This window comes from Microtus pennsylvanicus, chromosome 12 (genome assembly GCF_037038515.1).
Source record: "Microtus pennsylvanicus isolate mMicPen1 chromosome 12, mMicPen1.hap1, whole genome shotgun sequence".
Classification (NCBI taxonomy): Eukaryota; Metazoa; Chordata; class Mammalia; order Rodentia; family Cricetidae; genus Microtus; species Microtus pennsylvanicus.
The window spans coordinates 20,196,385-20,222,023 of NC_134590.1; positions in this window are offsets into that span (position 1 = coordinate 20,196,385).

Below are 25,639 nucleotides of genomic sequence, written 5' to 3' on the forward strand. Positions count from 1 at the left end.
ACATTTTTTTATATGAGAGAACATGAGAAGCATTCTGGATTTGAAAGTCTTGGAAGTGAGCACTTTACTAAAGTGGGAGAGAAACGGTATTCTGGCAGAAGTTAAAGAACCATAACCAGAAGCAGAGTGTGATTGGAGACACTGGTGGGCGTTCTTTCATTTTTCCTCATTTTTCAGAAAGCCAACATTAAAAATGTGTGGGAGATCAGGGTCAGATTTACTGAACATTTCTTTGGGAATAAAAATCAAACACCCCCCCCCCCAATGGGCTGGTATCTTTGAGTTAAGGCGTACCTCACAAACAATCCCACACCAGTTTGAAATTATGATTAATAGAATGGTTATTTATTTAAAGGGGAAAACTTACAGTTCACCATTCCAGACAACAGCCCTCTGCACAATCAGGAAAGGAGACTAGTCGCAGGAATCGGCACCGGAAGCTAGAGAGAGAGGAGAGGGAAGTGGCCGCTTTTTTAAAGGGAGAGAGACCACACCCCAATGGGCTGGTATCTCAGTGGCTATTGGCTGATGGAGTGGAAGAAGCTCCCGCAACACCTCCCCCTTTTGTTTAAGAGAGTTCTAAACCTACTATGAAATTATATACAATAAGTACAAATATCCTATTTTAACTAGCTTAAGTCTTATATAATAAATAGCTTGGCCAAGTCATGCATGGAAAGTAATTACATTTATATAGTCTTTAACTCCATCTAAGATCTGAGAAGGGAAATAATGTTACCTGAGAAATTAGGAAATTCAATCAAACAACTTCTAAAACATGCAGCAAATCACAGAGACAACTAGCTACCTGGGCAATCACCCAAGGTCACGTTTGCAGCATTGAAGCAACCAACTTTGGCTAAGGCCTAACATAACTGACATACCATTTTCAAAGGCAAGAAACTTGTCAAAACTATCTTACCCTGTCTTGGCAGGATATGACAGTCCTGTTTTTTCCATTCACGGATACTCTGTATCTCTGTCAGTGAGTGTATGTGTGTGTGTGTGTGTGTGTGTGTGTGTGTGTGTGTGTGTGATTTGAGTGGCTCAGCACTAAATATCAAAGTCTTCTTATATATACTGTATGTGAAATAATAAGAGCAATGATTCCTTTAAAAGGTTAAATAATCTCTTTCTTTGATAACTCATGTAAAGTAAATAGATTCAATTACTGAGATAATTTATTTACAGCAATATTTTCCTCATGAAAGCTATCCAAAGTGGAGTTACTATTGATTTTTAAGAATCGATTTAACTTTTAAAATGAGAGAGTTCAATTTGGAAAACAGTTAATAGTACATAGTGAAAGTAGTTGAACTTGTGTAGATATGTCTTTTATGGCTAAACCTAAATAAATAAAAGTTTATTGCCTTCTGGACAACAAATAGATACAGAAAACTGTTTTCAGTTAATCAAAGTAGTAAAGAGACTTTATGTTCATAGCAATAATCAGCACCCGTGATGATGGCACAGCAACCCTCCAAACTAAAGTTTTGTTGAAACTTTCCACCACTTAAAAAGTACTCCAAGTACAAAAGTGTTCTTCTGCCCACCCCACTCAGCTGCAGTCTCTCTGTTCATCAACTCTAAAAGACCCAGGTTATTACAAACCCTGGAGACTTCATGATTATGGCGTTCTGAATATCAATTACTATTACTAATCAGGATGTTCTATCAATTCAATAGTGAGTAGAATGTTAACCACATGAAATGACCATTTTTACTCACAGCAGTTTCTTGCTACCATTGTTTTTTGTCTATCATTGATTTGAATAATCAGAAAAACTCCTTCTAATTGATCACATGCATTTTCTCAAAGTTAAGTATGAAATTTCTAAAATTTTCCCCATTATCCATGCTTATGCTATTAGATTTTAACAGACGATGAGTTATTTAAGGAAATCACAGAAGTTATCTCTTTCCACAGAGCTGTTAAGTTCTAAAATATCTGCATATTTCATTTACTAAAAGTGAATTTATTTGTATGGTGGGAATTAAATTTTTCCATTAAATGTAAGAGTAATTGTCTGCTCCTTGCTTAAAATACAGCTCTTCCATCACAATTATGCAGAGTGCTCTGCATTATTCGAATGAGATGGCAAATCAAGTCAATTTCTCATTACGTTGTCAAAACACATGAGTGATGGATAATATTATTTCTTTCCAAATTAAATTATATTTTTGTTAAGCACCAAATAATTAAAATTTACATAAGAAGACACATAAAATAACCATTACAGGATCAAGCAAATGATAAAGAAGGGAGAATAATTTATTTCCTTGTGTTGTGGCATGTATGGTAGAATGTTGATTAGAATATTGTTGTGAAACAATGTCCTCCAGGCGTGATATGGTCATTGTTTTCTAGAATTTTCAGGAGCTGTAGATACTCAAGGAGGACACGTAAAGATTGTAACCATTTACTCTGTATTATGGATTGGGAGTGAGGAAAACACTGTCTCTCCCAAAGAATGCATAGATGATTGATGATTAGTACAGAAGTCACACAAGGCTCTAATCATCCCCAAGATTTTAAGGCAGGTAATAAAGGAACTTTTGAGGCTGCATACCTCCTCAAGGATATGTCCATAACTTCAGAGTTACTTGGAGAAGAGTTTTCTTAAATGGTATAGCCTTTCTTTGTAGGAGGAGGGGCTGCTGGTTCTTCTCAGCCACTCCGCTAGCTTAGCACCAAAATAACCACACAGAAATTATATTCATTAAAACACTGCTTGGCCCATTAGCTCTAATTCCTTATTGGCTAATTCTTACATCTTAATTTAACCCATTTCTATTAATCTGTATATCACCATGTTGCAGTGGCTTACCGGATAAAATTCCCAGCGTCTGTCTCCAGTGGATCCATGGCATCTCTCTGACTCTGCTTTCTTCCTCCCAGAGTTTAGCTCCATCTTCCTCACCTATCAACAGACCAAGACTTTTTTTTATTCATTAATGAAAGCAACAAATAGACATAAGGACCTTCTACACCACTTTCTTAACTTTCCTTCATTTTTAAAGTAACCTTTCCCAATTCCTCCTTCAGCAATGTCAGTTAAACTCAGTAGTTCACCCAAGATACACTTGGGTAAAATCTTTTGTGTAGTCATTGGTATGCTGAATGGTGCAAGCAGAGGTTTGTTTGGGACAGTTCAAAAAGTATTCACACAAAGATTATAGTCAAATTAAAACAGAAACCTAAGGGAGAACTCTTTTAAACTCATGTCAAATGCTTTACCTGGTGTTCTGCAGACAAGGCTCTCAAGTTACATTTGCTTACATACCATCACTCACTTTGACCAAGACTTTGATAAGCATATCTTACTGATTTTCATTTGTTTTCTGATACATATCCAATGCATTCACAATTCCCATTGGTTCTAACAATAAATTGAATTTGAAATCTAACCACTTTTTACCTCTTAGTTGAACTGACATAATTGTGGTAGTCAATATTTCCCTAAAAATGCCCATATCATAGTCTGTAGATTTAGGAGAGAATATAATATTGTGAACTCAAGGTTGTAGGAAGAATTGAGGTTGGATAGATAATTAGTAGACAGTGGGAGAGGAAGATGGGTCTATGCTATTTTAGTGGTCTTAATATAGTCATAAGGATGGACAAAAGAGTGGAAGACCTAGAAATCTGAGAATGGAAGGAAGACATGGTTCACATTACAGCCTTTGCAGGAACAAAAAACAGGTATAAACTAAGAACTACTTGTGCTCTGCAGAACTTGGAGAATGTATAAAAATTATCTCTTTTTTCAATCTTCAGAAGATCCGTACTGTCAAACCTTTCTTTGTAGACCAGGAGTGCTCATTTCAGTACAAGAATCTCAGTCACTGCATGAAAATAAATGTAGATAATATTAGACTACTAATTTTGTTATATTTTATGACTGAAATGTCTTTTAAAACTACCATCTTTTTATTGATATAAACTAATAATAAGACACATTAATCAATTTATTTATCCTTTTCGTTTTCTTTTTTTTATTTTTTATTGAAAAAAAATTTCTGCATCCTCCCAGCCTCCCATTTCCCTCCCCCTCCTCTCACTCCTCTCCCCCTCCCCCCACTCTTCTTCCCCTTCCTCTCCAGTCCAATGAGCAGTCAGGGTTCCCTGCCCTGTGGAAAGTCCAAGGTTCTCCCCCCTCCATCCAGGTCTAGGAAGGTGAGCATCCAAACTGGCTAGGCTCCCACAGAGCGAGAATATGAAGTAGGATCAAAACCCAGTGACATTATCCTTGGCTTCTCATCAGCCCTCATTGTCTGCCATGTTCAGAGAGTTCTGTTCATTTTCTATAAAGCAAATTAGACAATTGTTTTTAAATATATGAGCTCCTAGGTTAATTAAACATCTAAGTAATTTATATAATGAGAAAAATAAACTCAGTATCTTGACATCGCCACCACATGTCAAACTTTCTATGTTTATTGCCAGTCTCTATGCAATTTTCATTCCCTTCTATCTGGTTGGGTCTTTGTGAGTATCTACATTCAAAGCTCAGTTATAACCTATGATCTTCGAACACTAGGTTTTCGCATTCTAAATATTCTACTTCTAAAGCTGATCTTGATAGATTTCTTTACATTCTTGTCTTTGATTTTAGACCTTATCAGTAGGCCTCCATAGGCCCAATCTAAGTCAGTCCCCTTTTTTCAGTTGCTTTGTTCCATTTTCTTCACTTCAAACTCACCTATTTCATTGTGTGCTTTTAATTTAATTTGTTTGTTCCACATGGGTCACATAGAAGTAATGTAAATCCATTTTGGAAGAACTCTGTGCACCTTATCAACTTAACAATGGTACTTGTTGCATCTGACATATAGCAAAAGCTGCACATCTATTTGTTGAGTAAAAGAATGAAAGTGTTGTTTCCAGGTTCTGGCTATTACAAACAATGCTGCCATGAACATAGTTGAGCATATACTTTTGTTGTATGATAGGGCCTCTCTTGGGTATATTCCCAAGAGTGGTATTGCTGGATCCAGGGGTAGGTTGATCCCGAATTTCCTGAGAAACCGAAACACTGCTTTCAAAAGTGGTTGCACAAGTTTGCATTCCCACCAGCAATGGGTGAGTGTCCCCCTTTCTCCACAACCTCTCCAGCAAAGGCTATCATTGGCGTTTTTTATTTTAGCCATTCTGACAGGTGTAAGATGGTATCTTAAAGTTGTCTTGATTTGCATTTCCCTGATCGCTAGGGAAGTTGAGCATGACCTTAAGTGTCTTTTGGGCATTTGAAGTTCTTCTGTTGAGAATTCTCTGTTCAGCTCAGTGCCCCATTTTATAATTGGATTGATTAGCCTTTTACTGTCTAGTTTCTTGATTTCTTTATATATTTTGGAGATCAGACCTTTGTCAGTTGCGGGGTTGGTGAAAATCTTCTCCCAGTAAGTGGGTTGCCTTTTTGTCTTAGTGACAGTGTCCTTTGCTTTACAGAAGCTTCTCAGCCTCAGGAGGTCCCATTTATTCAATGATGCCCTTAGTGTCTGTGCTGCTGGGGTTATACGTAGGAAGTGGTCTCCTGTGCCCATGTGCTGTAGAGTACTTCGCACTTCCTCTTCTATCAGGTTCAGTGTGTTCGGACTGATATTGAGGTCTTTAATCCAAGAATGGATGAAGAAAGCATGGAATATATACATATTAGAGTACTACTCAGCAGTAAAAAACAAGGACTTCTTGAATTTTGCATACAAATGGATGGAAATAGAAAACACTATCCTGAGTGAGGTAAGCCAGACCCAAAAAGAGGAACATGGGATGTACTCACTCATATTTGGTTTCTAGCCATAAATAAAGGACATTGGGCTTATAATGCATGTTCCTAGAGAAGCTAAGTAAGAAGGTGAACCCAAAGACAAACACATAGGCATCCTCATGAATATTAACCTTCATCAGGCGATGAAAGGAGACAGAGACAGAGGAGCACGGGACAGAAATCTCAAGGTCCAAATCAGGAGCAGAAGGAGACGGAGCACGAGCAAGGAACTCAGGACCGCGAGGGGCGCACCCACACAGTGAGACAATGGGGATGTTCTATCGGGAACTCACCAAGGCCAGCTGGCCTGGGTCTGAAAAAGCATGGGATAAATCTGGACTAGCTGAACATAGAGGACAATGAGGAATACTGAGAACTCAAGAACAATCGCAGTGGGTTTTTGATCCTACTGCACGTACTGGCTTTGGGGGAGCCTAGGCAGTTTGGATGCTCACCTTAGGAGACCTGGATAGAGGTGGGCGGTCCTTGGGCTTCCCACAGGTCAGGGAACCCTGATTGCTCTTCGAGCAGATGAGGGAGGGTGACTTGATCGGGGGACGGGGAGGGAAATGGGAGGCGGTTGCGGGGAGGAGGCAGAAATCCTTAATAAATAAATAAATTTAAAAAAAAAAAAGAATGAAAGTGTTTACTAAATTCAATTAAGGCCTTAAATATTAAGATCATACATGATTAAACACTAATTCATTTTCTTCTCAGTTTATTAAGTTCAGTTATTCTTCTCTAAAGACACATGTTGTCATTTTGGTAATAATGTCCCATGATGTGATTATAATTTGCATAGTACATTATTAATTGCAATGATATATTTCTCTTATCACAGAGATTTATGATAGGGCTATATTGTGACCTCCAGCATTTTGTAAGGAGTTAGAGTACTCTTCAATTTCTTTTTGTGTGTAATGCTTTTTTCCCCACACAGATGTGTCAGTTGTCTGTCCTCATTAATGATTTAGGTATCTCTATCACAATTCTCAAAGTATGCTCCCCATGACCACTCACCTGAGTGGGCTTATCTATAAAATGAGTTCTTTACTTGCTCTCGAAGAAATTGTTTAAGCTCTGTTACCCCATCTATATCATTAGTTTAACCCTAATATATTATTCTAATTAAATAATCATGGCTAAGTGGACAGTTCTCAAGACTAATCACGTATCAACCATTATAACCACAGGTAGATAGCAAATGTTAGTGAGGTCAGTACCTTCTAAGCACAGTTTGAAAATGTCCTGTTGCTGTCATTTATTTACAGTATTCAAGCATTATGAAAGGGGCACATGTGGGATAAAATGATTATAAGTTTCCCAAAATACAAGTATGAATCTTTTTATTAAAAACAAATGCAAAATACAAAACAATGTCTTTTTTTAAATCAATGTACATAGGCACTAAGTAATTTGTCTTATTTCATTATAGTGGGTTCTTTTTGGAATCCACTAAAGGATAGAAAATTATCCTTCTATAGCACGGCGTTAGATCTCTCACTTCTTTTGAATAAATTTATAATTATCAACTGCTAAACAATGTTGTTGCTTTGTAAAGATAGTAAGGAATATGCTCTTAAAGCTAAACACTCTCGGAGACTAATAATTAGATTCATTATTTTAAAACTAAGTATATAATTGGGAGGAGCATTCTTCAATTGCTATGACTTTTTCTGGTAAGTCTCCTAGTGATTCACAGCAACAGTAAAATGTCCTCTTGTTTACCCTAATTGGTTCCCATGGAAGAACCATGTGTCATAACAATCGGTGCTTTGGGTGCTTATCTCTGAGTGATTCTCTCTCACTGTGCTGTGCATGCTGCTGATAAAACACATGATTATGAATCTAGACTAAAATATTCAGATAATTTACATTCAAACAATTAGGCGCTTATTATCTGTACTGAACCTCCTCACTTTCGCTGCTCCTCTTCCACTTCTTGCTACTTTTCTAGAGATTATGAAAGGATATCTACTCAGTCTGAAATGTTAAGTCTGCACTACTATGAGGAAATCATCACACTTCACAATCATTCAATTTTGACCTGAAACAGGAGTGAACAATCCCATTTTTATTTTTTCCTTTTTTTTTTTTTGGAAAATAGATACTTTTTTCTCATATAATATATACTGATTATGGTTTCTCCTTTCTTTATATTTTCCACTTTCTCCTCATTTCCTCTCCTCATTTCCCCTCCTATTCAGATCCATGTTGTCTTTCATTAGAGAGAAAAATAACACAGGCTTCTAGAAGAAAATGTTAAAAAAAATAAAGTAAGATAAAAACAAAAAACTAACATACTGGAATTAAACAAAACACACAAACACATATAAAAGAGCCTAAGGCACAAAAACCAGAAATTCACTTGTTTGTACACCCAGGAAAACCCTTAAAATGCTAAAGTGGAGCCCATATTATATACACAGAGGACCTGGTGCAGAACTGTTCTTGCCCTGCACTTGCTGCCACAGTCTCTGTGAGTAACTAAGAGCTTTGATCATGATTTAGAGGACCTTGTTTCCTTAGTGTCCTCCATCTACCCTGTCTCTTAACACTTGTCTGCCTACTCTGACAGAGTTCCTAAACCTTAAAACAAGGAATTAAATGGACACATCTAGCTTAGGGCTAAGCCTTCCAAGGTTTCACTCTCTGAATGATGACTATGGGTCTCTGTATTTGTTCCGATCTGCAGCAGGAGAAGGTTTCCTGAAAGATGAGCTAGGTTGATGCTGAAACAAAGCATGTTGGCTGACCAGTCAACTTTTTATTTGGTTAAGGTCTATTCCACAAGAGAGAAACCATGCCTGACGTAGCTTGGTTGACCAAGAATATGAGACCAGATAGGTCATGGTCCTAGGGTAAAAACAAATACTACTGTTCATAAATACACAAAACAAAATTAACTACAAAATGGCTACTAATCACATTCGGTTATCCTCACAGATCCGTGTCCTTTTCAGACCATACCAGAGAAGCTTCCTCCTGTACCTTTTACATTTTCTGTTGCTTAAGTTTTTCAAATTTTATTTGTGATTCAAATATATTACATAGAGCAGATAATATTGAACCTTACACTTTTGATTATAGTAATACATTTGCATATATAGATAACATAAAAACCAATAGTTCTATAATCTGAGACTATAAAAGCATATAATTTTTTTTGCATTAGCCAGAGAATATTGCGTCATTTTTCAGAGGAGTCATAAACAGAAGCAAAAGGCCCCTAAAATGGGAAACTGTGTGTGTGTGTGTGTGTGTGTGTGTGTGTGTGTGTGTGTGAAGTTATGAGAATTTAACACCAAAATATTTGGTTAATCTTATAGTTACTTAGTGTTTTTAAGAAAGAATGGATTTTTTTCTCAAGAACATAAGATGAAAAAATTGCCATATGTAGTCAGAGCACTTTTAAATATCTATGTTACTGGCTTTGTGAAGGTTCTAACTTTTCCAAGTACCTCCAATAAAAGTTAAATCTAAAAGGAGAAATAAAATAATAATTAGCATGTTCCTAAATAATCTACCGGCATTTCTCATGGGTAGATTGATCTACCAATCAGCAGAGATGTATCTGAACAATATTTTTGTATCAAAGCCCCTATTTCATATGTTTAATATCTTGGGCAGTTTCTGTCCTAAAGTTGTGAGAAGTAGAGATTCTTACAAGGACAAGAGTTTGCCAAGAGGCAGTGAGGAACCACAGGGGGCTTTGTTTAATAATTATATTCCCATCACTAGAGATTCAGATCTTTTATTGAAGTTTTTAACTTTGGGTTGATGTTTAATATTCTCTTGACCTATAGTAACACCTGAGTCTTTTATTAACAAAAGTATTCTAAATAAATGTGTCAGACTTAAGGAGATAGACCATAATCAAATAAAAACTGCACACAGCCAATATTCATGGTGTTTGGGGTGGTCTTAATTTGTATTTAGTAGTTAAATAAAGGTGAAAAAAGTGCCTGGGAACTAATTAAAGCTCTCCATCAGCTGAAAGAATATCAAGAGTCTATAGGAAGGAATAAAATTTTCTTTCAGTAACTTCTATTTCAAAAGGTAATGTTCACATCTAGAAATATAACCATCAGAAAGTGAAAATAAACAATCATGAATGCTGTGAGTGATTTTATTTTGCTTATTACAGCTTGTCTGGTGAAATAAGCAGTGTCCAAAAGCTTGCTCCTCAGGTCCAGCATGTAACAGGTGTCTGCTGTTAAGCCCGCTGACCTGAGTTTGACTTGAAGGTCCTATCGGAAAAGAGGAGACTAACTCTTGCAAGTTGTCATTTCACCCTATCACCCGCTCTCTGGCATGCACACCCCACAAAACACATAGAAAAAGAACAAATGGAAGATGTTGTAACATGGTTGCAGTTCACTAAAAATCTGAGAGAATAAATATTTATCTTTAATAATATTGAATAGCAAGAGAATTTAATAAATCTAATAACCAAATGATAAATAACACATGGATACAAGTATAGCTTGTTTCCCACAAACATGGTGGAAAGGTGTATTTACTACATTTCTTTATTACAGTGAAAAGTTGAACATATGAGAAAATGGTAAAAGCATAAATCATGGAAAATGATTAAAAAATAGTTTAATGGAATAGTTTACCAACTCTAACATATCCATAACTTATTAATTTAAATTTCATTAGATATATCACTTTATTAAATTTAAGGCCTTGCATGCTGTTCTTTTTCGTGATGAATTTGCATGTGGTCTTTCAATACATATGCTAATACAAATAGACAATTTGTGTTGGTTTATTATGCCAAAGGTGGCACTGGGTCTGGTACAGAGTGTCTCTTTGAAGATTTATGTTTTCAAACAATTGTCAAGATTCATATTAAGCTGAATCTGCTGCTCAGATGAGCCTACCTTGGGTAATGTATCATGCCTGTGTCTTTTCAGCCAAGATCTATGACTGGAGCACGGCAGTCTCAAGATAGTTGTCGTGATGTATGGCATATTCCATCATGGACGCTAAGCTTTGTTGTAGTCCTCAAGGCATTGTGCACTTGCCGAAGTGTGACATGCAGGGAACAAAAGGGGGTTCAGTTCCTTTGGAAGAGCTTGTCAGTCAGTGAGAAGCCTGCTGAACAGCTTCTTTGAGTAGGAAGATGAAGCAGGAACCATGGAAGAACTGTTGTGTGAATCATCTTCCTGTTAAGGAACTATAAAATCAAATTGAGGACTAATACACATTAATTGAATATTAGAGGCTAGATTGATAGACAATATTTTGTATCCCTGTGTGAACTATTTTAAATGCTAATCCTGAAAAACACAGTTCTCTCCTGGGAAGAACACGGTATTAAAATGAGAAGTATCTACTGTTTATATGTAGAAGTAATTATCAATGAAGATGCGTAAACATTTCAAATGGAAACAAAGCATTATTAAGTGAACTATCCTTTCTTGTATTTTGAAATCAAAATAAGTACATGTGCTTAAGTTAGTTTCAAAAAAATCAATGATCTTTTGTTAAACGTGTACCTTTTTAGAAAAATATTCATTTTCTAATTACATTTTAAAACAATGTACGACTTAGACAACAATGAAAACACTAAGAGAGACATACATAGATCTAATCTACATGGGAAGTAGAAAAAAACAAGATCTCCTGAGTAAATTGGGAGCATAGGGACCTTGGGAGAGCATTGAAGGGGAGTGGAGGGGAGAGGAAGGGAGTGGTGCAAAGAAAAAAGTAGAACTCAACAAAAATCAATTAAAAACATTTGGCAGAACTAGGTAGAGTGCACACTCTGTAAAACTGCAATCTTTCCAATCAGGGAGCTCCTCATAAGCACACTACTTTTCTCTTGGTTTCCTTTTCATATAATACATTTCTTATTTAAGTTTCATTTGGGAGCCCAGAGAGATTTTGTCATCGTTAAGAGTGCTTGCTGCTCTTCTAGATGATCTGAGTTTGCCTCCCTGGATTCTCTGTCCTGACATTTGCTACTCTAGTAGCTCCAGCTGCAGGAGATTCCCTGTTCTCCTATGGCCTCACTGGGCCCCCATGAGTCACATACTTCCATAGACACACATATACATACTCATAAATGAAAACTAATCTGTTCTTAAGTTTCATGCTTTCTAGCTGCATCCATTTACCTGCAAATTTTAAAACTCCAATTTTCTTTGTGTATGTACCATATTTTAAAAAGATTTATTTATTTATTTATCTTATGTGTATGGCTTCCCCAACAATGTTATGGCACTATGCCAGACCTCACTATAGATGCGGTTGATCCACCATGTGGTGCTGGGAATTGAATTCAAGACCTCTGGAAGAGCAGCAAATGTTCTTAATGAGTGAGCCATCTCTCTAGACTATGTATCACATTTTTATAGTCTGCTCACTCATTAATGCTCTTTTCACCTATTAATATTAAAAAATCTCTATGCACTTATAATTTTCTAAAGTTTCTGTGGTTTATTTCAAGTCCTATACAATATGATCTAAACTGTTACCAATCATTGTTACTTGGAATGATTTAATTTCATCAATATTTGTGTTTTGGCTTGATGTACGATCTATTGTTTTGAACTCCTCCTGTGATGTGGAGAATCCTGTGTACTCCACTGCTATTGATTACCAACTTGCAAAATGTGTGGAAATTCCTCCTGGTTTACAGGGTAGCTTAAGACCTTTTGATTCTGTTGTTTTTCGTTCTCTATGATGTGTCCATTGCTGAGAGTGGGTTGTTTTGATTTTAACTTTTCTGGTTATATTGTAATTGTCCTCTTCATTTAGATCTGACAAGATTTTTTTTTCTTAGATTTCTAGATGTTTAGCAACAGTTCTCGGTTGTTTCTCTCAGTTATCCTTCATCTTGTTTGACTTAAATGAGAGGAAAGACTTGCCTTACATTTAAGGTATTCAATATATTGCTTTTAAATATGCTTACTGGCTTCTTTTTGTTGCTTTTCTGAAACCAAGTCTTTGCATAATTTCGATAACTGTGATAGAATTTCTTTATTATTTTTCAACCTCTTTTCTAATTGCTCTTCTGAATTGATAGCATCTAATATATTGCTTTTTACGTGCAAGATCCATTCATGTTATTTATTTAGCACAATTTTGAACCAGTTCATTACATTTCAGTTTCATAAATGGTATTTTTAATTTTAATATTCTATTTCAGACATAGTATTTTTGCTTTTTATTACTTTTCATTTTTATCCTCTTATTGAGAATAGATTTCCTTTCTCATTCAGTATATCCTGATTATAGTCCCACTTCATTCCTGGCTACTCTCTCTTCTAGATCCTCTCTTTCTGTCTCTCATTAGAAAAGAATATACATTTAAAAGATAAAAAAACAAACATGCAAAATAAAATATAATGAATCAAAACCCATCACATCAAGCAACTCAACAAAAGGAAAGAACGCCAATGTCAGGCACAAGAATCAGAGACCCACCCATTCACACACTTAGGATTCTCTGATGATGGCTGAATAAAGCACTGATCTGTGATTATAGCACAATATCATTAGGAGTCATTTTATTGATACATTTTTGTTTTAGACAAACAGCGTTTGGTTTTTTTTTTTAATTTTTTTTTTATTGATAAAAGGAGAATAAAGAAAAGAAAGAAGAAAAAAAAAACAAATTTCCACCTCCTCCCAGCCTCCCATTTCCCTCCCCCTCCTCCCATTCTTCTCCCCCTCCTCCCACCCCTCTCCCTTTCCCCCCACTTTTCTCCCCCTCCCTCTCCTGTCCAAAGAGCAGCCGGGGTTCCCTGCCCTGTGGTAAGTCCTAGGTCCTCCCCCCTCCGTCCATATCTAGGAAGGTGAACATCCAAACTGGCTAGGCTCCCACCAAGCCAGTACATTGCGTTGGATCAAAACCGCGTGCCATTGTCCTTGGCGTCTCATCAGCCCTCATTGTTCGCCATGTTCAGAGAGTCCAGTTTTATCCCATGCTTTTTTTGGTAACAGTCCAGCTGGCCTTGGTGAGCTCCCAGTAGATCAGCTCCACTGTCTCAGTGGGTGGGTGCACCCCTCGTGGTCCCGATTTCTTTGCTCATGTCCTCCTTCCTTCTGCTCCTCCTTGGGACCTTGGGAGCTCTATCCAGTGTTCCAGTGTGGGTCTCTGTCTCTATCTCCATCCATCGCCAGATGAAAGTTCTAGGATGATATGCATGATATTCGTCAGTATTGCTCTAGGATAGGGTCATTTCAGGTTCCCTATCCTCAGCTGCCCAAGGAACTAACTGGGGGCCTCAGCTTGGGCACCTGGGAGCCCCTCTAGGGTCAAGTCTCCTGCCCACCCTAAAGTGGGTCCTTTAACTAAGAAATGGGGTTCCGTGCTCCCCTATCCAACCTTCCTTTATCCCGATCCTCCTGTTTCCCCAAGTCCCCCCTCCTTTCCTTCTACCTTTTCTCTCCCCATCTCCCCTTACCCCCATCCCACCCCACCCCCAACATCCCACTTTTCTCCCCGGCAATTTTGTCTACTTCCCTTATCCAAGAGGATAACTATATGTTTTTCCTTGGGTTCACCTTCTTACTTAGCTTCTTTAGATTCGCCTATTGTAGACTCCGTGACCCCTATTTATGGCTAGAAACCAATTATGAGTGAGTACATCCCATGTTCATCTTTTTGGGTCTGGGATACCTCACTCAGGATAGTGTTTTCTATTTCCATCCATTTGCATACAAAATTCGAGAAGTCATTGTTTTTTACCGCAGCGTAGTTCTGTAAAGCAAAGGACACTGTCACTAAGACACAAAGGCAACCTACTGACTGGGAGAAGATCTTCACCAACCCCGCAACAGACAAAGGTCTGATCTCCAAAATATATAGAGAACTCAAGAAACTAGACTTTAAAAGGCTAATTAACCCAATTAAAAAATGGGGCACTGAACTGAACAGAGAATTCTCAACAGAAGAAGTTCAAATGGCCAAAAGACACTTAAGGTCGTGCTCAATCTTCTTAGCAATCAGGGAAATGCAAATCAAAACAACTTTGAGATATCATCTTACACCTGTCAGAATGGCTAAAGTCAAAAACACCAAGGATAGCCTTTGCTGGAGAGGCTGTGGAGGAAGGGGTACACTCATCCATTGCTGGTGGGAATGCAATCTTGTGCAACCACTGTGGAAGTCAGTGTTTCGGTTTCTCAGGAAATTCGGGATTAACCTACCCCTCGACCCAGCAATACCACTCTTGGGAATTTACCCAAGAGATGCTCTATCATATGTCAAAAGCATTTGTTCAACTATGTTCATAGCAGTATTATTTGTAATAGCCAGAACCTGGAAACAACCTAGATGCCCTTCAATGGAAGAATGGATGAAGAAAGTATGGAATATATACACAGCGTTTGGTTTTATCTAGGGACTCTGGGGTGTATGGTTTCCGATCCCTGATCATCCAAGCAGTGTCAAATATAGGTATGGGTTCTGTCTGATGGAGGGGGCCTTAAGTCAAATCAGATATTAATTAATTATTCCTACAAGTTCTGGTCACTGCTGCTCTATTTAGCACATCTTGCAGGGAAGACCGATTGTAGGTCAAAAATCTTCTAGGTGGGTTGGTATTTGTGTTTCTCTTTTGGGAGCCTGTAAAGTATCTTCCTATCAAAGACAATAGAAAGTAAGGGAGAAGGCTCTGTGTCCATAGGCACCAGTTTGACTACTCCATATTCAATGAGTTGTGTGGGTATTGACATCAGCATTGATACCCCTTTATATCTGCTGATATAGGTAAATCCATTGTCCCAGCAACAGGTTGAATTGTTTAGGGGATTCCATGGAATCACCATGGCCAACAACTATATTGAATGCAACCCAGTCCCAATAATGGAAGCCTGGTTTGGTGCTAGTTGGGATTCTATCTCCATCATTGCAAGGAGGCCTCATTAGGATTACAATAATTTATTTCAGGAAGTTCCCACTGCACTACATTTCAATACCATCTCACAGTTGTCCCTCAGTTACAGTTTACATTTACTTACTTAACACTTTCTCCTCTCCATCTTCCCATCTTCCCATTCCCACATGCCTCTATTTACCAGTAAAATATATTCTATTTGTCTTTCCTAGAGAGATCCTTGTGTCTCCCATAAGTCCCTTCCTGTACACTTAACTTCTCTGTTTACAAATTGTAGTTATTATTTACTTAATGGCTAATATTAACATATAAGTGAATACAAACCATATTTATCTTTCTTGGTCTGGGTTAGCTCCCTCAGAATTATTTTTTTTTGAGACAAAGCTTCTCTATATAACAGCTGTCTGAGGTCATCCTGAAATTTACCCTATAGATTAGGTTAACCTCAAACTCACAGAGATCCACCTGCTTCTGCCTCATAAGTATTGGAATTAAAGGTGGGCACCATCACCATCTAGCTGTGGGATGATGTTTTTGTCTAATTTCATGAATTTGCCAGGAAATTTCATGATGTCATTTTCTAACAGATAGTAAGTACTTCATTGTTTAAATGTACCACATTTTCTTTATCTAATCTTCTGTTGATAAACATCTAGATTGTTTGCAGTTTCTGACTTTTATGAATAAATTAACAGTGAACATTCTAGAATTAGCACCCTTGTAGTAGGATGAAATGTATTTTGGGTACATGCCCAAGAGTGGCATAATTGGGTCTTGAGGTAGATCAATTCCCAACTTTCTGAGGAACCACATAGGTTTCATCACTAGCTGTACATGTTTACTATTCTAGAAGCAATGGAGGAGTGTTATTCTTACTCCACATTGTTATTATTCTTAGTCATTCCCACCATAGGGAATAGGTTCTTCTGTTAAAAAGTCACTTATTATTCTTTTTTTATTGAAAAAAAATTTTCGGCCTTTTCCCAGCCTCCCATTTCCTTCCCCCTCCTCCCACTCCTCTCCCCCTTCCCCCCCACTCCTCTCCCCCTCCCTCTCCAGTCCAAAGAGCACTTAGGGTTCCCTGCCCTGTGCAAAGTCCAAGGTCTTCCCCCCTACATCCAGGTCTAGGAGGGTGAGCATCCAAATTGGCTAGGCTCCTACAAATCAGAACCTGAAGTAGGATCAAAACCCAGTGCCGTTGTCCTTGGCTTCTCATCAGCCCTCATTGTCCACCATGTTCAGAGAGTCCGGTTTTATCTCATGCTTTTTCAGTCCCAGTCCAGCCGGCCTTGGTGAGCTCCCAATAGATCAGCAAAAAGTGACTTATTATTCTAATGGGTATACCTTTACATGTGAGATGTAGTTGTTCTTTTTTGGTTTTAAATACCCTTTCTTTGTCTTGTATATTTTGTACAAGAACAATAATTCAGTTTGGGAAGTTTCTTTTCCAGCCCTTTCCATGGAGTGTTTTATGTACCTCATGTCTCTGAATGGACATATCTTTCCTTAGGTTTGGGAAATATTCTATAATCTATTGAAGGTATGTTCTCTGATTTGATTTAAAATTTTTTCTTTCTTCTATTTCTATAATTAGAAAACTTTGATATTTTCACTTAAGAATTCTCCAATTTTTTGGCAATAGTATTTTATATTTCCTTCATAACTATAATATTGGTCTATAATATTTTAGATGTCTATTATGTCTGCAAATTTTTATGTTTTCTCAGAAGCATTCAGTCTATACGCCTATTTTTTACACTAGCAGGTCATGCTTATCATGCTATACTTTATTCCTTTCTACATTTGTTTTCTGGTTTTGTATTCTGTTCTATTGTTTGGATTAACATCGCTGATTTATATTCTATTATTAATATGTTATTAATATCACTTTAATACTTTTTGTCACCTTTTCCAGTGAATTTTTTCAAAATTGACGACATTGTTCTTCTTACACTGCTTTTCCAATCTTTATTAAAAGTACTAGTAAAGATTTTAAATTGCAACTGTAGAAAGTTAAAGTAATTAAAAAGTATTTATCATATGTATCTCATTTCAAGAGATCAATGTAAATGGAAATGTATTAGATAAAAATTCAAGTTTTAATACATTATTTCATTTAAACATTACACTTCTGTTTTGTTCCTTATAAAAAATTTAATGTTGACATTTATTTTGGGGATTGTTCGACAGTATCTCTTCTTTCATTAATTATAACACTACGATTAATAAAGTCAAAACAGAAATGAAATCATATGGTACTTTTCAGAACCAAATCTTGAAGTTTTAGCAATATTATACAGTAACATATACTATAGTCATTGTATATCTGTAACTTTTAAAGCTAATTCATAAACTGAATATTTTTCTTCTTCATAAATTTCTGTCTAAGAATACAATGTAAAAATTTATTCTATATCATTAAATATTTATGATAACTAACTTTAATAATTCATGATAACTTAAGAAATGCTCATCATTGTTTATCTGTCACTTTTTATGAAGTCTATTTGTTGATCATAAAAGTGAGTATTAATTTGATAAATATGGGGGTATATTCCAAAGCGAGGTTTTGCCACTGATATTGGATCACTTCTTTCTTTTGTTGAATAAATATTACTATGATTATTAAAATTTTCTGCCAAAAGATAATAATGAAATGTGAATATGGAGGACAATTTCACACTGAAATTTCCAGAATAGAACTTAATCAGAAACTTTAATTTTCTTCACACTTCTATTCCTTGTCTTTTGATATAATCATATTTTTTATCACTGAAAGATCAAAAAAGATATTTAATTCTAGAAATAACCATTTGTGTTTTTTTTCAGAGAATAGTCCTCCCCAAAAAAGTTTAATTTTCTCATTTTTGTCTCTTTTGTTTGTTTTTCACATTTGACCTCAATAATGATTTTTTCAAAAGTGGCAAAAGTCACATAAAAGAAATTTGAGTTACAAAAATATTAATATACAAAGAAATGCTTTAAGTATAAAGATTTTTAAGATGAAAAAAAAAGAGACTTATACGGAGCTGCCAAACCTAGCTACATGAAAAACAAGTGAGAAAAATGTAGATTGCTTCCTGAGCTTTCAAAGCCATCAGACACTCAATGTGTAATAATGACTGAACATGTTCACTGTACTTAAAGCTCGTATAAAAGGAAGTGTCTAGAGAAATTTGAATTAAAGAAGATCTGTGAAATTTGCCTAAGTACAGAATGCACGTCTAGTTTGAATTTCCTTGCTTTTATTTAAGACAAGTGGCAGATAATTTCACAGCTGTCAGTTAATGCACATAATGAATGCTTTATAAAAGGATGAAAGCATGAAGCTATATTCATGTTCCCTAAGTATGTAAAATAAATTCAAAGGATGTCAAGATCTGGTGCGAAATGAAAAATGCAAAAACACTTTAGTTAGTGATGTGTGGGGGTAGGGCGGGGTGGAGATGTGGCTGAACATTTCCCCTTTAGGTGCCAATAAATTAAGTCAAGAAACAAGTAGACAAAGTACTAACTACTTTAACTTAGACTTTTCAACAGTTTTTACTGAACTTTTACACGTCATCATTAACTGATAAAAGGGCAACTTTTAATTACGTTAAAGCATATTATCTATAATATCAACTTAATCATAAATTTTGACATTTTTTTAAAAAGTTTTTGAACTCACAGACAGTTTTCTAGACACATAAAAAAGGATCTTCTCCAACTGTGGAGAATATATGTTCATATTAATAAAAGAAAACTCTGCCATATTAATAATAGGTTTATGAAGTATAAATAGAATGCATCTAATAGCTTAAATGGCACTGAATGTATTTATACCACAGATAATTCGTAATTTTTGAAATAAAATTCTTAGGAAGATTTTATTCTTAAATATGATTGTGATAATTAGTGTATTATTTTAAAATGGCTACATAAATAAAATGCATAAGATTAGTAGTTTCAGACAATATGTACAATAAAAATTTATATAAATGGTTCATTTTGATGACAAAGCTTCATTTAAAGTTGATGCAACTTCTGAACCACTGAAAACTTGTAAGTACAATCTAAGTACCTAGTCTGTGGCACATTATCCGCACTGTACAGAATGAGTTATTATCTCTCTGATCATATATTTGATTGGAGTTCTTCTCACTTCCATTGCTTAAATCATGAGGGAATTTCAGTCTATGATTCATTAGCCAAAGTTCAACATTCACAGCGTAATCTACATTTTTTATCAATTCAATTATTTGGACCAATTTAATTAAAAATAATATAAGTCAAATCTCTGTAGATCAAAATGCACAAATATATTTTATATAAGGAAAAAATAATATAACTAATACCTGCAATGTTATTAATATACTGCATGGTACCTTCCTTCCTTATATGTGGCAGTTCTTTATTACTTTATTTGATCTAAATTTCTAAAACCCAATGTGAATTTTCAGTCTTCAGCTTTCAATGCCAACTTTGGCTTTGTCCTATGATCTAGCCTGACAAAGGAAGAAATAGAATATGAGGCAATGAAAATATTTAGAGTTTGTTTTGTTTTGTTTTTTGATCACGTATTTATAAAGAAATTCATGGCAAACTAAAATTTTTAAGAAAATTGCCTTATACTTCCTAATAGTTCATTTTCCAAGGCTATTACTGACAGTAAAATTGTACTAATTTTCATACTGGTGATCAAATCTAGTGTCTTGTTAACATTTGACATGTGTCCAACAGTTGAATCACAACCTATATCTCTAAGATAAAACCAAGCTACTATCTGTTCTTAATTAATATTTCTGGATTTTTATAGTGATGGAAGTATTCAAAGCACCATAATATTAATGTTATTCTTATTAGGATCAGCTTCCTTTGTTCTATATGAAGAAATTGATCGATAGGTGTTCAGAAACAAGTATCTTTAGAACACACACAAACTGAGAGTGCTTTTTAATGAAACCAAATGAATAAGTAACAAGAATGTTAAGCAACTGGTTTAAATTTTGACCACTAAATCTGTTTCCTAGGAGAGAAATAAGCTTACATTTAGTGTGGAGGAAAGGAGCCTTATCTTATGGCCTAAGTATTCCTCTTGAGTGTCTGCATTGGATAGCATTATTATATTTTCACAGATATATTATCACTTGATTTTCAGAACTAGCATAATATGAACTTTCAGTAGCTTTATAGACAGTCTGTTACAATGATGACATGTTAATAATGGTAATCTTGAAAAGTGACTGAATTATATTGAATGTTTTCAAAGAACTTTACTTACTAATAAATGGCTTCTAGATAAACACGAGATCCAAGAATCTATCTCATAAATTATTGTTGTAGGGTATATTTCAATCAGAACTTAATAAAAATTGCTGGCCAAATAAAATTCAGAGAACTAAATTATCTTTCGTTTTCAGACATAGTACATTCCATATTAGAGATTCTAATGGATCTATTATAAGAACTCACTGGAAAAGTACATACGTTTTATACTTATTCTTTAACCCTGTCTCGAAAAACCAAAAAAAAATTATTTGAATAACAATGAATATGCTCTGTATATACTCTACTATTTTATTTTTGTTCAGTACAGGAATAAAAACCATTAATCCCAAGCAAGATAAAGAATGAACAAGTTGTTTATCTTTAAGCGACAACAAAATCATCCTTTCATCCAAATTATTAATACTTTGAGAACAGAAGTGTCTAAATAGAAAAACTCAGTGGCAATACATAAATCCACAAATTCCAATAAGAAGAATGTATAAGAGATTTATAACTCACAAGAAAACAATGGTCAGTTTGGTGTTCCAAACCAGGTAAGAGCTTGACTATAAACATTATTAAAAAAGTGTCAACATACACAAATATCCTGAAACAAATGAAGGTTCGCGGAAACACAGCGGCAAGAAACCATTCATGAGGTCTAAAAACGAGCAATAACAAACATTAGACAGGTTACTAAGTAGAACTTTGATTTACAGAGAAAAGGAAAAAAGCAAGTTCACAGTCTTGGGAATTGCAACTTTATCCACTAAGAATAGCTCTCAGTACACCTAAATTCTAGGAAGTTCCATGCTACTCAAACTCCTAACACTGCAGAAGCCACTGGTGGTTGCTCAATTCCAATCAATACAGTGATGGATCACCAAACCGTGACATGTTCATGTAATAATTGCTATAAAGAAATGATAACTATTATCACATGAGAAACTATGTATGCATTTTACAGATTATGGTTAAATTATATAAAACAGAGAGCAATGTCATGGTTAATTTATAAGAATGCCAATAATAGGAAACTGATGTCAGATTTTAGAAGTTAAAAAGGCTATGTATAAAAGACCATTGCCTTTGAGGGGATTAATAATAAGCAAGGGTCACATAAGACATATGGCATAAGACATATTTCAGATGATGTGCCTAAAATTAAATTTATTTTGAGAAAATTTGTAGAATTTCATATGATTATTAAACTTTAATATACTTAAGTTAAAGCCTAAAAATTGATTTATAAAAAATTAATTGTATGCAGGTGAAAGCATAATGTCCCATTTTCACTAGTATTTCTATACTACTTATACTACTGGATAGATCTTTAGAGTATAAGCTATGGTATCTGATGACAGGTTTCTAAATTTAAAGACTTAATGAAGAAATTCCTCTGAGGGTGAGCCTCACCTGATTCACGTCTCTGGTGGATACGTTCTGTCTCTAGGAAATAATTTGTTCAAGTCTGAGGAAGTCAAAGGACTCTTGTTACTTCTAGGTAAAGTTGATCTGTTTTCATTATGTAGATCTGATTTGAATATTTAGCTTCCTTTTGAAAGAATCAATATTGGATTACCAGAAGTGTTCTTAATTTTGCTTAGCTAAACAAAGTAATGATATTTGTTTAGAGACAGAACTGGATGAAAGGATATGATACAAATAATCTGTTCAAAATAGTCTTGTGGCCCTGTTGTGCCTTCCTTTAAAGCATCTGGTACCATTTCACATGTCAGGACCATTTGCCAAATGAGCTGGGCCTGTTTTATTGATGAGATTGTTTTGTTCTCATAGAACCCTTTTAATGGAAAACAGCATCATTGATTTAATAAGAAAGACAGCAAGGGAGAAGACTTAACAATATGCTATTTCCTCTCCAACAAACAAACAGCATTTCTAAGGGAAAAATCACAAAAGTTGATGTTTTCTATCTGGGGGATGACCCAAAAATTGTGGTATCAAGGTCATGATAAGAAAAAGATAATATTATGAGCTAAATCCAGCCTCTAATAAAAAAATTTTAAAGAAAAGATAACTTGCTATAGTTTTTAAGAGAATTTGTAGGTTTTACAATTATCTAAAATGTCTGCTTATTTTTTAAAAGAAATTTAAAGATCGTTTTACGTGAGATGGCAATTACTAGTTAAAAGCATTAAAATATTATATGAAGTTACATTTTAGTATTCACTTTTCTCCATTATGAAAATAATTAATAGAATTGTCATTTAAATATATTTTCATGTTTTGACCTGTAGAATTTAGCATGTTAACTTCTAAATATATGATTATGACAATTGACATGGATGTTAAATATAAATGTCCTAAAAATACAGGGAGATAAAAATCCTTGGATTGCTTTGATATGGTGACCTATAATGTCTCTATTTGAGGTTTTTCATTCAATTCTGTGGAGTGATACAAAGCATAAATGTCTTTATCTGTAAAGCTTAGTTAATATATGCATCAAATTTTACAGCATAGCTACTTTTGTCATTGTTATTAAATCATCTCATGATGTTACATGTTATATATATAAATCATATATCTATCATACATATCACACATATGATGAATCTAATGTTCACCTATAATATACATACATATTATATATTTAATTAGAATTATGTAATTGAAGTTTTAGAATTGTGAATAAAATATGATTGCAATATGGATGAATTTAAAATAATCTAATCCCAGGACTTCAATTAGTAATATAAATGAATTCTATTATTTGGATCTCAGAGTCTTATACATATAATCCCTGTAGTGCTACAAAATTGCTAAAAAGGATATTATGAGGACTCAAATGTGTGGTTTGATAATAAAAAATTTGCAACTTGTAGCTCTCAACATTCACCTTGAATAATTACTATCCACATAGCTCAGGGCACAGATTTCCTTTCCCCATAGCTTCTGCAGTACCAGTTGCTGGAGCTGAAGTTGACTGATTGCTCAGTTAGATTCACTACAACATCTTTACCTGAACTGACACCACATCAAGACTTCACATTTTATTATTGAGTTTGCATTTTATGTAAAAAAAATAGATTACATTCATTTTAACTGGTATTTCTTCACCTCTGTCATGTTCTAAAATATTTCAAATTCTGAGTAACATTTCTGAAAATGACATTATTTAGGTGAATAAAATTCACACACATAGAATGTTAAGCATTTATTTCCTCAGCTCTCTCAACAATCATAAAAAAAAATTCTTGTCATTTTTCATTTGATTAATTACTCTCAATTATTGCATGTAAAAATATAAGACTACCTAACTTATATTTTAATCCACCAATAAAATGTTTTAACAAAGAAGAGTTATTTAATATTCTAATAATGAGGGTCATCTTTTCCTGATTTTAGATTGACTCAGGTTTAACTGTTATTTCAATAAATCTGCCTGAATATGTCTTGCGTACTCATATGCCTAACCATTCACTAGTCAATTACTTTCCTCCTTTTCAGTTATCACTAGTTTCCCAAGTTATAAAATCTGGAAGAAGATCCTGTCTTTTAACTACACGAATAACTTTTTATTCTGCTTCTGAGTATTACCATGGTAACTGTTCAGATCCAAGTAAGTAATTCACATACTTTCTGTCAGCCAAATAATGGCTGGATGCTGCAGCCAGAATGGCGTTCTAAAGAGAAGCCTCTGAATGCAACTTCTAAGCTTACAACCTCTCCAGTTTTTTCAGTGCTGGGAGAATTACATTCAGTCTTAGCCTTTGAAATCATTAAGAACCCCATTCTCTTCTTGCTTCTCATTCTCTAGACATGAATTACTAATTTAAACTCTAAAACCTTTTAGGTGAGTTAAACACTACACACTCCTTTCTCTTTGTTTTCTCCTTTTACTCAGAAGCCAGACACAGAGTTTTACACATCAATAGGTAGGGCAAGCATTGCTCTACTGAAGGCGAGATTTCACTTGAAAATCTAGAATAAAGCAAAGACAAATGAAGATGGGTAGTTATCAAATATGCTTGTTCTTGTATTTCCACCCTTCATAACTGATACCCAAGTAAGAGCCATAACATGGCTTAAGTATGCCTTCTTCATGTAATCTTATTGCCCACTTCAAATTTCATACACTCATTAAAAAGTGATTCTCCTGGTGTTTTATTAATATTACATGTATAAAAACATAGAAGTTCCAAAGGAGGAGTATCATAGTTAATGATTCATCATAATATATATGTACAAGCATTGTGTGTTTCCTTGAAAGAAGATGGTAATTCATGCTACAATGTAAGCTATTAATCCACTAAACACTTCATCCAAGCTGTATACTTTGCAAGTTAAGCAAACGGTTCTTTTTCTTCAATTGGCAAATAAATTCTAAAGAATTGGTGATTTTTCTCCTTCTTCTTATAACAATGTGGGAAGAAAGGTTGAGAGATGAAACATTTTTGGCTGTGTAATAAGTTTTAAAAAGTTTTATGTAAAACATTTGATAAAATCTGTAATAAGAACAGTAATATCCCAGTAAATAAAAATCATAGGTGAATGAAATAAATGGAATTAAATATACCAAATAATACTTAGTGCTTTTTTAGATTTTACTGATAAGTACAGTTAATTTTTATATTAATTAAAAAACAATGAAGCATCATTCTTGGATTATACTTTGTATAAAATTTCTTAGATGTCTATGTGTAATATAAAAATAATTTCTATCTTTCAATGAAATAATTTTTTTTTCTGAGGAAATAATTAATTGACATAATGCCAAATGAAAAAATTCTAAGAAATTAC